This window comes from Archocentrus centrarchus, chromosome 24 (genome assembly GCF_007364275.1).
Source record: "Archocentrus centrarchus isolate MPI-CPG fArcCen1 chromosome 24, fArcCen1, whole genome shotgun sequence".
NCBI lineage: Eukaryota > Metazoa > Chordata > Actinopteri > Cichliformes > Cichlidae > Archocentrus > Archocentrus centrarchus.
The window spans coordinates 27121338-27133527 of record NC_044369.1 but is presented as its reverse complement, the minus strand read 5'-3'; positions in this window follow the sequence as shown (position 1 = coordinate 27133527).

Genomic DNA, 12190 nt, shown 5'->3' with positions numbered 1-12190 from the left:
TCTCTGGTTGCAAAAGAACCACATATGAAAATGGTATATGACGATACACAGGCCTCAGGTCCCTCTGCTCTGAGACCTTAGTAAACACTTAAGTTGGCACCATGCTGAATGAAACAAAGTTCATTTAGTACATTTTTATCTGCAGCAGAGTCCAGAAGGATAATGAAGCAGGATATGTGTATAGAAAGATCTGCCTCACTTCAAAAAAGAACAAAACTACAATGATGATGGTAAAAATGCTCAGCTTGTGATTTTATTAATCAATGTGTGACAGCACAGTGGCTGTCAGAATTTTGTATACAGACTGGTTGATTGGTCTGTAATAATATTTTAGTGGGTGGTACGTATGAAAGTAATATCCATATGTTTACCAGGAACAAATCATTACTTCACCTGACAAATCAGTCCATTGTGGTGTCAGTAACAGTGGTGTTTATTGCAGTTAAATACAACACATTTCACCTTTCCCCTGCTTTCAGTGGCCAGTTTAAGCTACTTGACTGGCTTTAGCCTCATATCACGCCAAGGGTGCAGCCAGAACCAATACCCTAAATCACAGACATAAGACACGAAACCGAAACAACAGACAGACAACTTTACCTGTTTGGAACAAAGACTTAAAAGCTCATTGTTTTGTCTGATTTCCCCTCAGCTCAGTGGGTGATGCTTTTCAGTGGTAGAGGCAGTACTTGCAATGTACACAACTGTCCTGAAAAGCTTGGGTTGCATTATAGGGACATGTTTTCTGATTAAATGGAGAAGGAACCGTGATAACCACAGCACCATTACCCCCAATCCCAGTCTGCTAAAAACTCTCTAGGACTGAAAAATGAACCCAATGCAAAGTGACAAAAAGTGCAGTTCCTCTAACGGCCACTTGGGGCTTGGTTCAACAGCGAGTCAGTCCCCATAGGCTCCCATGGTAAAATGCCTAGCTTTACAGCACTAAGAATGATGTTCACACGCGGCTACAAAAACGTTTTGGGTGTCGATAAATAGTTTCACTCTTTATTACACTGAATTCGTTTTAAAACTCTCTTGGACACAAGTAAATACTAAAGTAAATACACAGACAGCTGTAGCTTTTAGTTAGCTACGTTCACACTACAGCCTGAAGTGACCCAAATCCGATTTTTTTTGCCCTTATGCGACCTGTATCGGATCTTTTCATGACAGTCTGAACAACAAAGATCTGATTTTTACAAATGTGACCTGTGTCTGTACAGCTAGGTCGCATTCATCGAACCTGCACATCATTGATACTCGACAAACGTTACTATTCTGCGTCCTGCTACGCGGAAGCGGGAAGAAAAACAAATTTACTTCAGCAAACACTGAGCACACTCGCTATGTGTGATGTTATTGCGTCCTCTACTGTGCCTGTGGGTCACTTTTAGGTTCGTTTGCAGTTCACACACAGATCACATCCAAGTCACATATATTTGGAAACGTGAACGACCACGCAAAAAAAAAAAAAAAATCAGATTTCACAAAAAAATCGGAGTTGGGTCACTTCAGGCTGCAGTGTGAACGTAGCCGTAGAATCAATGAACAGGACCTCTTCACTGTGTTTGTGGGTTTCATTTTAGCTTGCTGTGAGACACAAACCATCCAACAATTTGGTGCTACAGTTTTGGTAAGTAAAATTTTATTATTTCATTAGTTTTTTTTTACTTAGCACTTATTAGGAGATATGTGTGTCTATGCTGCACCTGCACAGTTCATGGATACATCTTGCATTAGCTTAGCTGATAACATCACTCCACCCTGTTGCCCAAATATGGTCACTTCTGATGGCTAAAATGCTAAAATGTAGTCCAAAATGGTGACATCAAGATGGCTGCATTCATTTTTTATGTACAGTCTGCATTGCTTATGGTGTACACGATGAGCAGCTTCACCTTTTAAAAAGATTTAGTTGTGACAGAGTTGTGTTGCATTGTCACGAGCCATTTATGAGTCCCACTTCCTCATCTAATCCACATCTTCCAAAGGAGCTTTTAGCTCAGAGCAAGTGACTGCAATCATATTTCTGTTGTAAGCTCACAGGGAGCTTGTATCACTGTATCATGCTTGAAAGAATTTAGCTCTGACCTCCATCGTGATCTCTTATGCACACTTTAGTCTCTCTGGGGTGTTTCAACACCTTTCAGTCTTTCCGAGGTTCACTCTCAGGTCAGCTCAGAGCCTGTGCAATTTTTCTAACACCTCCACAAACTGTGAGAACCACTCCTCAGTTTTTAATTTCATAGAACTGAGATAAAATGCCAGACAGACGACTAGTTCAAAACCCGTCTATCCTTGTATTGAAAATGGCAAATGAGGGTGGGGAGGCACTGGGACATATTCAGCATAAATCTGTGCTCATATAACGACTGCTTCCATATCACTGCACTCCACGTGTTAAGCAGAGTAAAGTGAACCAATTTGTCTGCAGCTATAAATATGCTAGTAAAATACGGCCATTGATCTTTATCTGAGCTATGATGGTGAACAATGTTTGTGTATGTTAGTGTCATGGTCCCGGGCTGGTGGCCCAGTGTTCTGAGTTCTTTTAGTGATGTTCTGCTTTTGTTGCATGATTCTGGTTGTGTTTAGTTTTCTTTCTTGGGTTGTTGTTGTTTTTGTATTGTCCTTGGTTTTAGTTGTTTATATTTTGTTGTTATTTTGATTTCCCCGTGTTCTGGTCTTCCTGTGTCTTTGTGCTCCTGTGCCTGTTTGTCCCTGTGTGTTGGCCCCTTTTTTGTATTTAGTTTCCCTTCCCATTATCTCCTTGTGTGGGGGTTTATGTTTCCCTTCCCTTAGTCTTAGAGTTTAGTTCTCCCTGTGGTTTTCCCTTAGTGTCCCTCCCTTGTGTTGTGTCTGTCTTCCCCATGTTGTCAGCCTGTATTCAAGTAGGTGGCTGTTTAGTCATATGTTTAGATTTCCTCTGTGTCAGGTTTCCATGTGTTGAGTCTGCGTGTGTGTTATGTTGGTCGCTTCCTGTTTTATTTTGATAGTCTCGTGTTTCCTCTTGTCTGGTCTATGTAACTATGGTCAGCTGTCATCCCACCTGTTGTCACTCTCCTCATTAGTCTTTATGTATTTATTGTCTGCTTTTGTCTTTGTCGGGTCTCTGATGCTCTTGCTGTGTGCTTTGTGTTTAGAATTTCAAGTTTCAAGTTTGTATAAAGTTTGTATAATAAAATGAATTACAAGTATAACTCCTGCCTTTGACTCCTGCATTGAGGTCCTCTCTGCCTCGCCTGCTGCAGCAGCAGTGACAGTTAGAGGTAATTGTGCATTATACCACCACAGCATGGTGGGAGGGGATAAATAAATAAATCCAACAATAAAGAACAAAAAAGTAAAGAGATCAGAAATATTAAACTAAGATAAGATAAGATAAGATAGATAAGATAGTGTTTATTTGTCACATGCACAGTTATACACAGTACAATGCACAGTGAAATGTATTTTGTACCTGCAACCATATATACACACACATATAAATAAGAAGAAGAATAAAAATTAAAAAAAAAAAGTAATTCACACTATACACTATACTCTATATACTATACACACTTTTATAAATTATGATATTTCCACTGTGCAATAATGGTCCAGTTAGGGCTCAGAGTTGAGCAGACGGATGGCTTGTGGGTAAAAACTCTTCTTCAACCTTTCAGTCTTAGCCCTCAGGCAGCGGTAACGCCGGCCTGATGGGAGCAGGGAGAAGAGAGAGTGTCCGGGGTGGCTGGGCTGTTTTAGGATCTTCATGGCCCTCAGCCTGCACTGCTTGGTGTAAATGTCCTGCAGGTTGGGGAGGGTGGTTCTGATGGTCCGTTCAGCTGAACGAACCACCCTTTTTAGGGCCATGAAGTCCTGCTTGGTGCAGTTTCCCATCCAGGTGGTGATGCTCCCACGCATGATGCTCTCGATGGTGCAGGTGTAAAAGTTCCTGAGCACCTTGAGTGGGAGCTTGAAGTCTCTCAGCCGCCTGAGGAGGTAGAGACGCTGTCTGGCCTTCTTCACAGTGATGTTTATGTGATGAGTCCAGGACAGGTCCTGTGAGATGGTCACTCCCAGGTATTTGAAAGTGTCCACTCTTTCCACCTCAGCACCACTGATGACAAGTGAAACATATTAATAGAAACATATTGTGAGCTCACATCTGACAAATTGAAAAAGAACATTTGTTGGATGAGAAGGCCTGGCTCACAGTCTCCACTCTAATTCATCCCAAAGGTGTTCTCTCAGGTTGAGGTCAGGACTCTGTGCAGGCCAGTCAAGTTCTTCCACACCAAAATCTCTCATCCATGTCTTTATGGACCTGCTTTGTGCACTGGTGTGCAGTCATGTTGGAACAGGAAGGGGCCATCCCCAAACTGTTCCCACAAAGTTGGGAGCAGGAAATTGTCCCAAATGTCTTGGTATGCTGAAGCATTAACAGCCGTTTTCCCGGTCATGGATTAAGCATGGTCCTAGACTAAAAGGAAAAAGTCAATGAAGACCACAATAGGAAAAAGTATTTAGTCCAGGATTAGACATAATCCCTGATCGGGAAACTGGGCCTAAGAGTTCCTTTCACTGGAACTAAGGAGGTGAGCCCAACTTCGGAAAAACAGTCCCACCCCATAACCCCCCCCCTCCAACAAACTTTACATTTGGCACAATGCAGTCAGACAAATACCATTGTCCTGGCAACCACCAAACACAGACATATCTCTATCAGATTGTCAGATGGAGAAGTGTGATTCATCACTCTAGAGAACACGTCTCCACTGCTCTAGAGTCCAGTGGTGGTGTGTTTTACACCACTGCATCCGACGCTTTGCATTGAGCTTAGTGATGTAAGGTTTGGATGCAGCTGCTTAGCCATGGAAACCCATTCCATGAAGCTCTCTGCACACTGTTCTGGAGCTAATCTGAAGGTCACATGAAGTTTGGAGGTCTGTAGTGACTGACTCTGCAGAAAGTTGGTGACCTCTGTGCACTACATGACTGATTTGCTGTCGTTCCCAATCACTTCCATTTTGTTATAATACCACCAACAGCTGAGTGTGGAATATTTAGTAGTGAGGAAATTTAACAACTGGACTTGTTGCACAGGTATCATCCTATCACGGTACCACGCTGGAATTCCCTGAGCTACTGAGAGCGACCCACTCTTTCACAAATGTTTGTAGAAGCAGTCGAGCATGCCGAGGTGCTTGGTTTATACACCTGTGGCCATGGAAGTGAACACCTGAATTCAATGATGTGGATGAGTGAGTGAATACTTGTGGCGATATTTATCACAATAAGATACCAATAAAATCTTAATAATTATCTTAAGCACTGTTCCTCATACTCAAGGGCTCTTGGTGCTAAATTGGATCAGTCAGAGGGATGACCTGTTCTGTTCTAACTGGCTTTGTTGTTAAACTACAAGGTTTACACCAGAAACGCTGAGGGAAGGTTGTGCTCCATGGAACTCTGTGGAACTGTGGAGACTGATATAAAAACCTTGTCATTGCTCATATATATATATATATATATATATATATATATATATATATATATAATCGAGATAAATAATATATAATTATTTATCTGGATAAAAAACCTAATTGAGATGATGGACCTAGCCTGACAGCAATCCGGTTGTTAAGTGATGACGTAGAATTCCATTTTCGGGTCCAAACTGTCACGTGATCAATATGCTGCAATGCTGTGTCCCTGGTTGTTTTAACCAATCCGACTCAAAAAACCACACTCGGCTGCAGTTTATAAGGTATGTTATAATCATCTTTAATAGTGAACAGTTATTGGTTATGCCATTGCTGTTTATTTAGGAGCATTTGGACCCGAAAATGACGTCAGACTTAAAGACCAAATAAAAAGAGAGCTACTTTAGAGAGATACTTTATTGATCCCATTGTGGGATCAATAAAGTATCATCATCATCATCATCATCATCATCATCATCATCATTCACACACTGCGCATAAAACAAAACAGACTGAGAAACACAAAGTCAAGATGAGTTAAATATGAGCAGTAAAATCTCAAAAACAGTCACTTTGCCTGAGACCACTTTTTTCTTAGTGCCTTAAATTAAAGCCATACAATTTACAATAATCTTCAAGTGAGGATTTAGTCTTCCTTTAGGGGTCACCACAGCAGATCATCTGCCCACATCTCACCGTATCCGTAGCATTCTCCTCTGTCACACAGCCCTCTGCATGTCCTCCTTCACAACATCCATGAATCTCCTGCCTGGCAGCTCCATCTTCAACACCCTTTGTCTAATATATCCACTATTCCTCCTCTGCATGTCTAAACCCTCTCAGCCTTGCCTCTCTAACTTTGTCTCCAAACTGTTGGACCTGAGCTGTCCCTCCGATATACTCGTTACTAATCTTGTTCATTCTGGACACTCCCTATGAAAATTTTAACATCTTCACCTCTGCCACCTCCAGCTCTGCCTCCTGTTTTTTTGTTCGTGCGACTAAACCATACATCATAGCAGGTCTCACAACCATCTTGTAAACCTTCCCTTTCACTCTTGTTGTTATTCTGTCACAAATCACCCCTGACACATGTCCTCTGCTCCACCCTGCCTGCACCCTCTTCTTCACCTCTCTTGTGCCCTGTCTGTGGATGGATGGCTGAACCCAGGTGTTTAAACTCATTGGCCTTCATTACCTCTACTCCTTGAGCTTCACTGTTACTCCTGCCTCCCTCTCATTCACACACATGTATTCTGTCGTGCTTCTACTGACTTTTCTTCTTCTTCTCTCCAGAGCATACCTCCACCTCTCCAGACTCTCTTTCACCTGCTCCCTACTCTCACTGCAGATCACAATGTCATCTGCAAACTTCATGGTCCACGGAGACTCCTGCCTGACCTCATCTGTCAGTCTGTCCATCACCAAACAAGTGATGGACAGTAGGGACTCAGATCAGATCTGATCCCTCATGTAATTCCAGTTCCAACTTAAATCCATCTATGAAGCATATACATGTCCTGCACCACCCTCACATACTTCCCGACTTCCTCATGCAGAACCACAGTTCCTCTCTTGGCAGTAAATCATTTGCTTTCTCTAGAGCCACAAAGACACGGTGCAGCTCCTTCTGACCTTCTCTGTGCTTCTCCAGTTTTCTTCTTTACAGAAACTCTAAATCCTTTTATTTTCTTAGCTGCCACTCGGTACCTCGAAGCTTCAGCTCCCTCCACAGATTTTCTTTAGAACTGAGGTGTGGAGACTGGCTAGGCCACTCCATGACCTTAATGTGCTTTTTCTTTGCTTTTTCCTTTGTTGCCTTGGCAGTATGTTTGTTTTTTTTTTTTGTTGTATATTGTATATCTCAAATATACATTGTCCAATCTGTCCTTAACTTCACACTTGAGGACAGTCTGAGTATGGACAAATGTATGTGTCAATATTAGGTCACACTGATTGCGCTACCTAATGGAAATAGGAATTCACCAGTAGGTGATAATCAGCTTTCCAGCACATCAAATTTTCATTGGTGGTTCAATGCATGATATACATGATATATCATGTATATCATGCATGTATATCATGCATATCATGCATATCATGCATGATATGCATGATATATGACTTAAAATTAGTGGGTATCCTCACTCACCACCCCCAGTGGGCATAGGAGTTGTTCAATAGCTAAATAACACAACACCAAATTACCATCCCAGGCTCATAACATCCATTTCTTCCCCATTCTGATGTTTGGTTTGGTGTGGTTTCAGTAACATTTGCTGTCCCTAAGACACCTCTGTCTGAAAGTTAAACCAGAGGAATCCACAAAGAGTAAATAGTTGATCTCTACAGAGACAGTAGCTGCTCTGCAGGACACAACTTTGCACTCTCGCCTAGCCATGAGAGACTTTTTCACATCTATTCAATCTAAGGCTGTGTAAGCTCAGGCTGTCCACTCAAACTGTCAATACTCCTGCAATGCATCTTTCTATTTCTCCCTTATCTCTCTATGCCCGAGCAGAAGGTAATGGCAGATGTGATGTGGGGGCTGATAAAGAAGGGAGCAAGCTAGGACGACCTCAGGACAGATGGCGTTAATATGTTAAAGAGATTTACCCTCAAATGTACATCTGACACAAATGATCATACTTCATCTCTTTAATTAATTATTTTATATTTTTCAAAATACCCTGCAGTTTTAGCATCTTTTAACTTTGACTAGGTTGTACAAAGTGTTTTACAAAGTATTTTGTGTCACTTTTTCACTGCCACATATGTCTGTTGATGTGCAGCGTTATTTGTTTCTTCTTTTTAAAGCCTTTAACTTTTTTAATATAAAGCTCTTATTTGTAATAATTTTCCATCCATCCATTCTCTTCCACTTATCCTGTTCAGGGTCGGGGGGGCAGGGGGTCGCTGGAGCCTATCCCAGCTGTCATAGGGCGAGAGGCAGGGTACACCTGTACAGGTCGCCAGCTAACACAGGGAGACAGACAACCATTCACATCTTTGGGCAATTTAGAGTCACCAATTAACCTAACCCCAGTAACGGCATCTCTTTGGACTGTGGGAGGAAAGATGTCCTTCTAGCTGTGAGGCAGCAGCGCTAACCACCACACCATGCCAATGCTGCACCATGCAATAATTGTGTATTTATATATTAAAATCGAATCCCTGTGAACTGAATGCATGTCTATGGCTTATTAAAGTGGTGTGTTTTGGGTACGATGTAGGTCGGGTCGGTGGTGCATTGATTGCAAGACGGGCATTTGTGTGCACCCGCTCTGCCGGCTCGGTGCCCTTCACGTTCTGCGGGTCACAATCTGGCTGTAATCAAAGCAAAAGGTGCCTACTCTGAAAAATCGAAAATCGAAAACATATTTTGGTTTGTGTAAAACTTTTAAGTTTATTACATAATTCCTTTTGTGTTCCTTCATAATCTGGATGACTTCAGTATTAATTTATAATGTAGGAAGAAAATACAAACTTTGAATGAGAAGGTGTGTCTGAACTATTGACTGGCACTATAGGTGTCAAACCTTCTTTTGAAGATTCAGACCCTTTAGTTGATGTTGATTCTGAAGTCACTAAATTTGGTATTTTCATGAGTCATCCATCCCGATACACGTACAGATTAAAGCGTCGAGAGTCAGAGAGATCAAGTTTCCTCAGCAAGTATCCAAAAGTCCACTGAAAAATCTGCCACACTCCTCTTAGCCTTTATCAAACACACAAAAGAGAGATTTTACATTAGTTTTGAATGTTACTTTTTAACCCATCTTAATGCTCGTCCACCCAGCAGGTCCATTATTAAGGGAATTTTTACACTGTCTGCTGCAAAAGTCTTGCCTCGGTGCATAAAAATTGCAACTAACTTCAGGTATGAACCAGAACCTGTGTACACATGGGTATTTTGGTAAATGTAGCTTTTTCTTCAACAGTGAGTGTCTGCAGCCATCTGTAAACCACCGTGGAGGCTCTGTCATGGTTTGGGGCTGCATTTCAACCAGTGGTGTTGGAGTGCTACAGACTGGGTCAAAATAAAACAAAATTTTAGCTCCCTTCTGATTTTCAGCCCTGCGTCTGAGAACAGACTACAGTGCAGTCAAATCAGAAGCTGATTTCACTTTGAGTACTCACGATCCTGTTACAGCAGAGACCGCACTGTGTGCAGCGGGATGATCGGGATCAGTTCAGTTTCAGCTTTTCATTAAGCCAAAAGGTGGCGCTGTTCCAGAATGAAAAGTGTGGTAAGTAAATAAAACAGAAGCAAACAAGATTCAGAATGTCAGGAGACCAGAAATACTGAGTCAACCACTCACCTGATCACTGACATCAGAGTTCCCTACAAAGGTGAGATGTGCAGCTTGCACGTGCAGATGTGCAGTTCTTCCATCTCGCTGAATTGCAGCTATGCACAAGACTGCTGTCTGCCACATCCTGCTGAAACCACGCACATGGTTTGTTGGCTTAATTCACTGTAGAACACACTACTGAGCTGGGCCATGTTCACGTCAGCTGCTGATCTCAGTAAATGAACAGGGTTTGTACATGTAGTTAAAAGATTGTTTACTAAGTTTGATACGATATGGATTGGGGAATGCTGCTCACTGGATATTTTCTTTTTCTCAGACCATTCTCTTTAAATTCTAGATATGATTGTGTAGGAAAATATGTGCAAGATTGTATATATACTTCTTTTATTTTAAAGCTCCTTCACCTCCATATAGCCACACTAACTATAGATAGCTAATTGGCATTTTTGAGTAGTAGTAATAGAACATTTGAGTAGTTTTGAGTATTTGTGTCAGAAATACTAAATATTGTTATTGTGTACTTGAGGCTTTGCTATATTTTCACTAAAGTCTGATGCGCCTAATTGCTGTATTTTGCATTTCCATTTGTGTGAAGCTACTGGTGCAGCAGGGATCTCAGGAAATTTATCCTCTAATTACAGTCTGAAAATTTCAAGTGCACCTGTAATTGATTCTTGCCAGTCAAATAACATCTCGACCACCTTCACTCACTCTCCAAGCAGCAGCAGCAGCAGCAGTAGCAGCAGCAGCAGAAAGCCATAACTGGTTTGCAGATGATTTTAGCAAGTGATGAGAATATATTCCTAAAGGAGGCAGCTGTGTTTTGCAAAAATCCACATTGATGTTCCTGTTTTTCTTCCTTCGTTGGTTCTTCAACAGAAAAATCAAGAAAATTTAATTTAGCTGCTTAATATATCATAATGACTGCAATAAAAGATTTAGGAAAAAAACTGACACAAGTCTAACACATCTTATTTAGCATTCAAATGCTAGGTGTGGAATTTAATCTGCAGCTTACCAAAGACCCCTGATTAAGGGAGACCGAGCAACTCATGTTTGGACATGGCCCCGACAAATCACGTGACTTCCGAGGCAGCCATTTGTATTTCTGTTTTGTGGCTTTCGGCTCAGAGTGTTTGGCATCGAGTGTTTGCACGTTTCCTGAATGTCTGTGAGAATGACCGCCATAGGTGCTCGATTTTGCTGTGCCATAAACTGCAGTAATAACAGAAAATCTTCCATTGGCAGGACGGGTCAGAAGTGCAGATTTCATCGACTTCCTACAAACCAGAGGTGAGCACCAACGCTGAGTCACTGAGTCAGTGTGGATGGTGATAAATTGAGTTCTATCTGATGATAAATGAAGAAAAATAAGGTTCAGTGAATCAGAGTGAGTGTTTGCTGATTTAGCTTCTAGCATAAAACATACATAAAGATGCTAATTTATTCCCAATATTGTCACGGTTACTGATTTTCAGCAGATCATACCTGCGACTCTCCAGACAGCTGACATGAGCTAATTAACAACGGCTGGTTATAAGCTAGCTGTGTACCAGCTAATGTTAGGCTCAAGTGTCCTAAAAATCACATTTTCCCTCTGATAAACAGCTTGATTTTATTCTCACATTGTACGAGAGTTTATTCGATTGGTGTCAGAGTTGTTAACAGCAACAGATCCGCCTCGAATAAAGTTTCAGTCACGCCGGCTAACTGTAACCAACGGCGCGAACACAGCGGCCATTACTGATGGACAAGTCCTGGAAATCCTCAACAACTCACCTCAGTTGGAAATAAGTGAGCTTCTCTCCCTCATTGACCCCTGTTGGACAGAAGTTTGTTGGACAAAGTTTTACAGCCTCTTCCAGAGTATTGAGCAACACGATTTCTACAACTGTTCAAAGAAGTTCCCTGGCTGCAGTTTGTTCAGTGCCCTCACAGCCTGTGGGAGGAAGCTGTTGAAAAGCCTGCTGGAGGTACAGCTGTTGCTTCTCAGTTCTTCCAGCTGCCAAACCAGGAGGTGAGGTCAGTATAGTGTCTCTGGTTGATTGATTGCCTTTGAAATATTTATCACAAGTAACTTTAAACACTTGTTGATAGATTTTAAAATTCTGTACACTGGTCCTTGTTTAAATCAACGATGGTTGGAGGAAAGGTGCCCTAGGTTCTCATGAATCTGCAGACCTGTGGCATCATAGCGTCCACAACGGCTTCTGCTAAAGTCTGAATAACATCCAACTATTATAACTTGATATGTTGATGAAGAACACTTATTTGAAAGGGCAAAACTTACTTGTTTGATAGTGTTTAGTGTTTTAGTCATTTTAAGATTTTTGAGATCTAAGATTAGACCTTTAAATACCAGTTAAGGCCTTAAGACTTTCCACAGGAATATTGTTGCTAGCA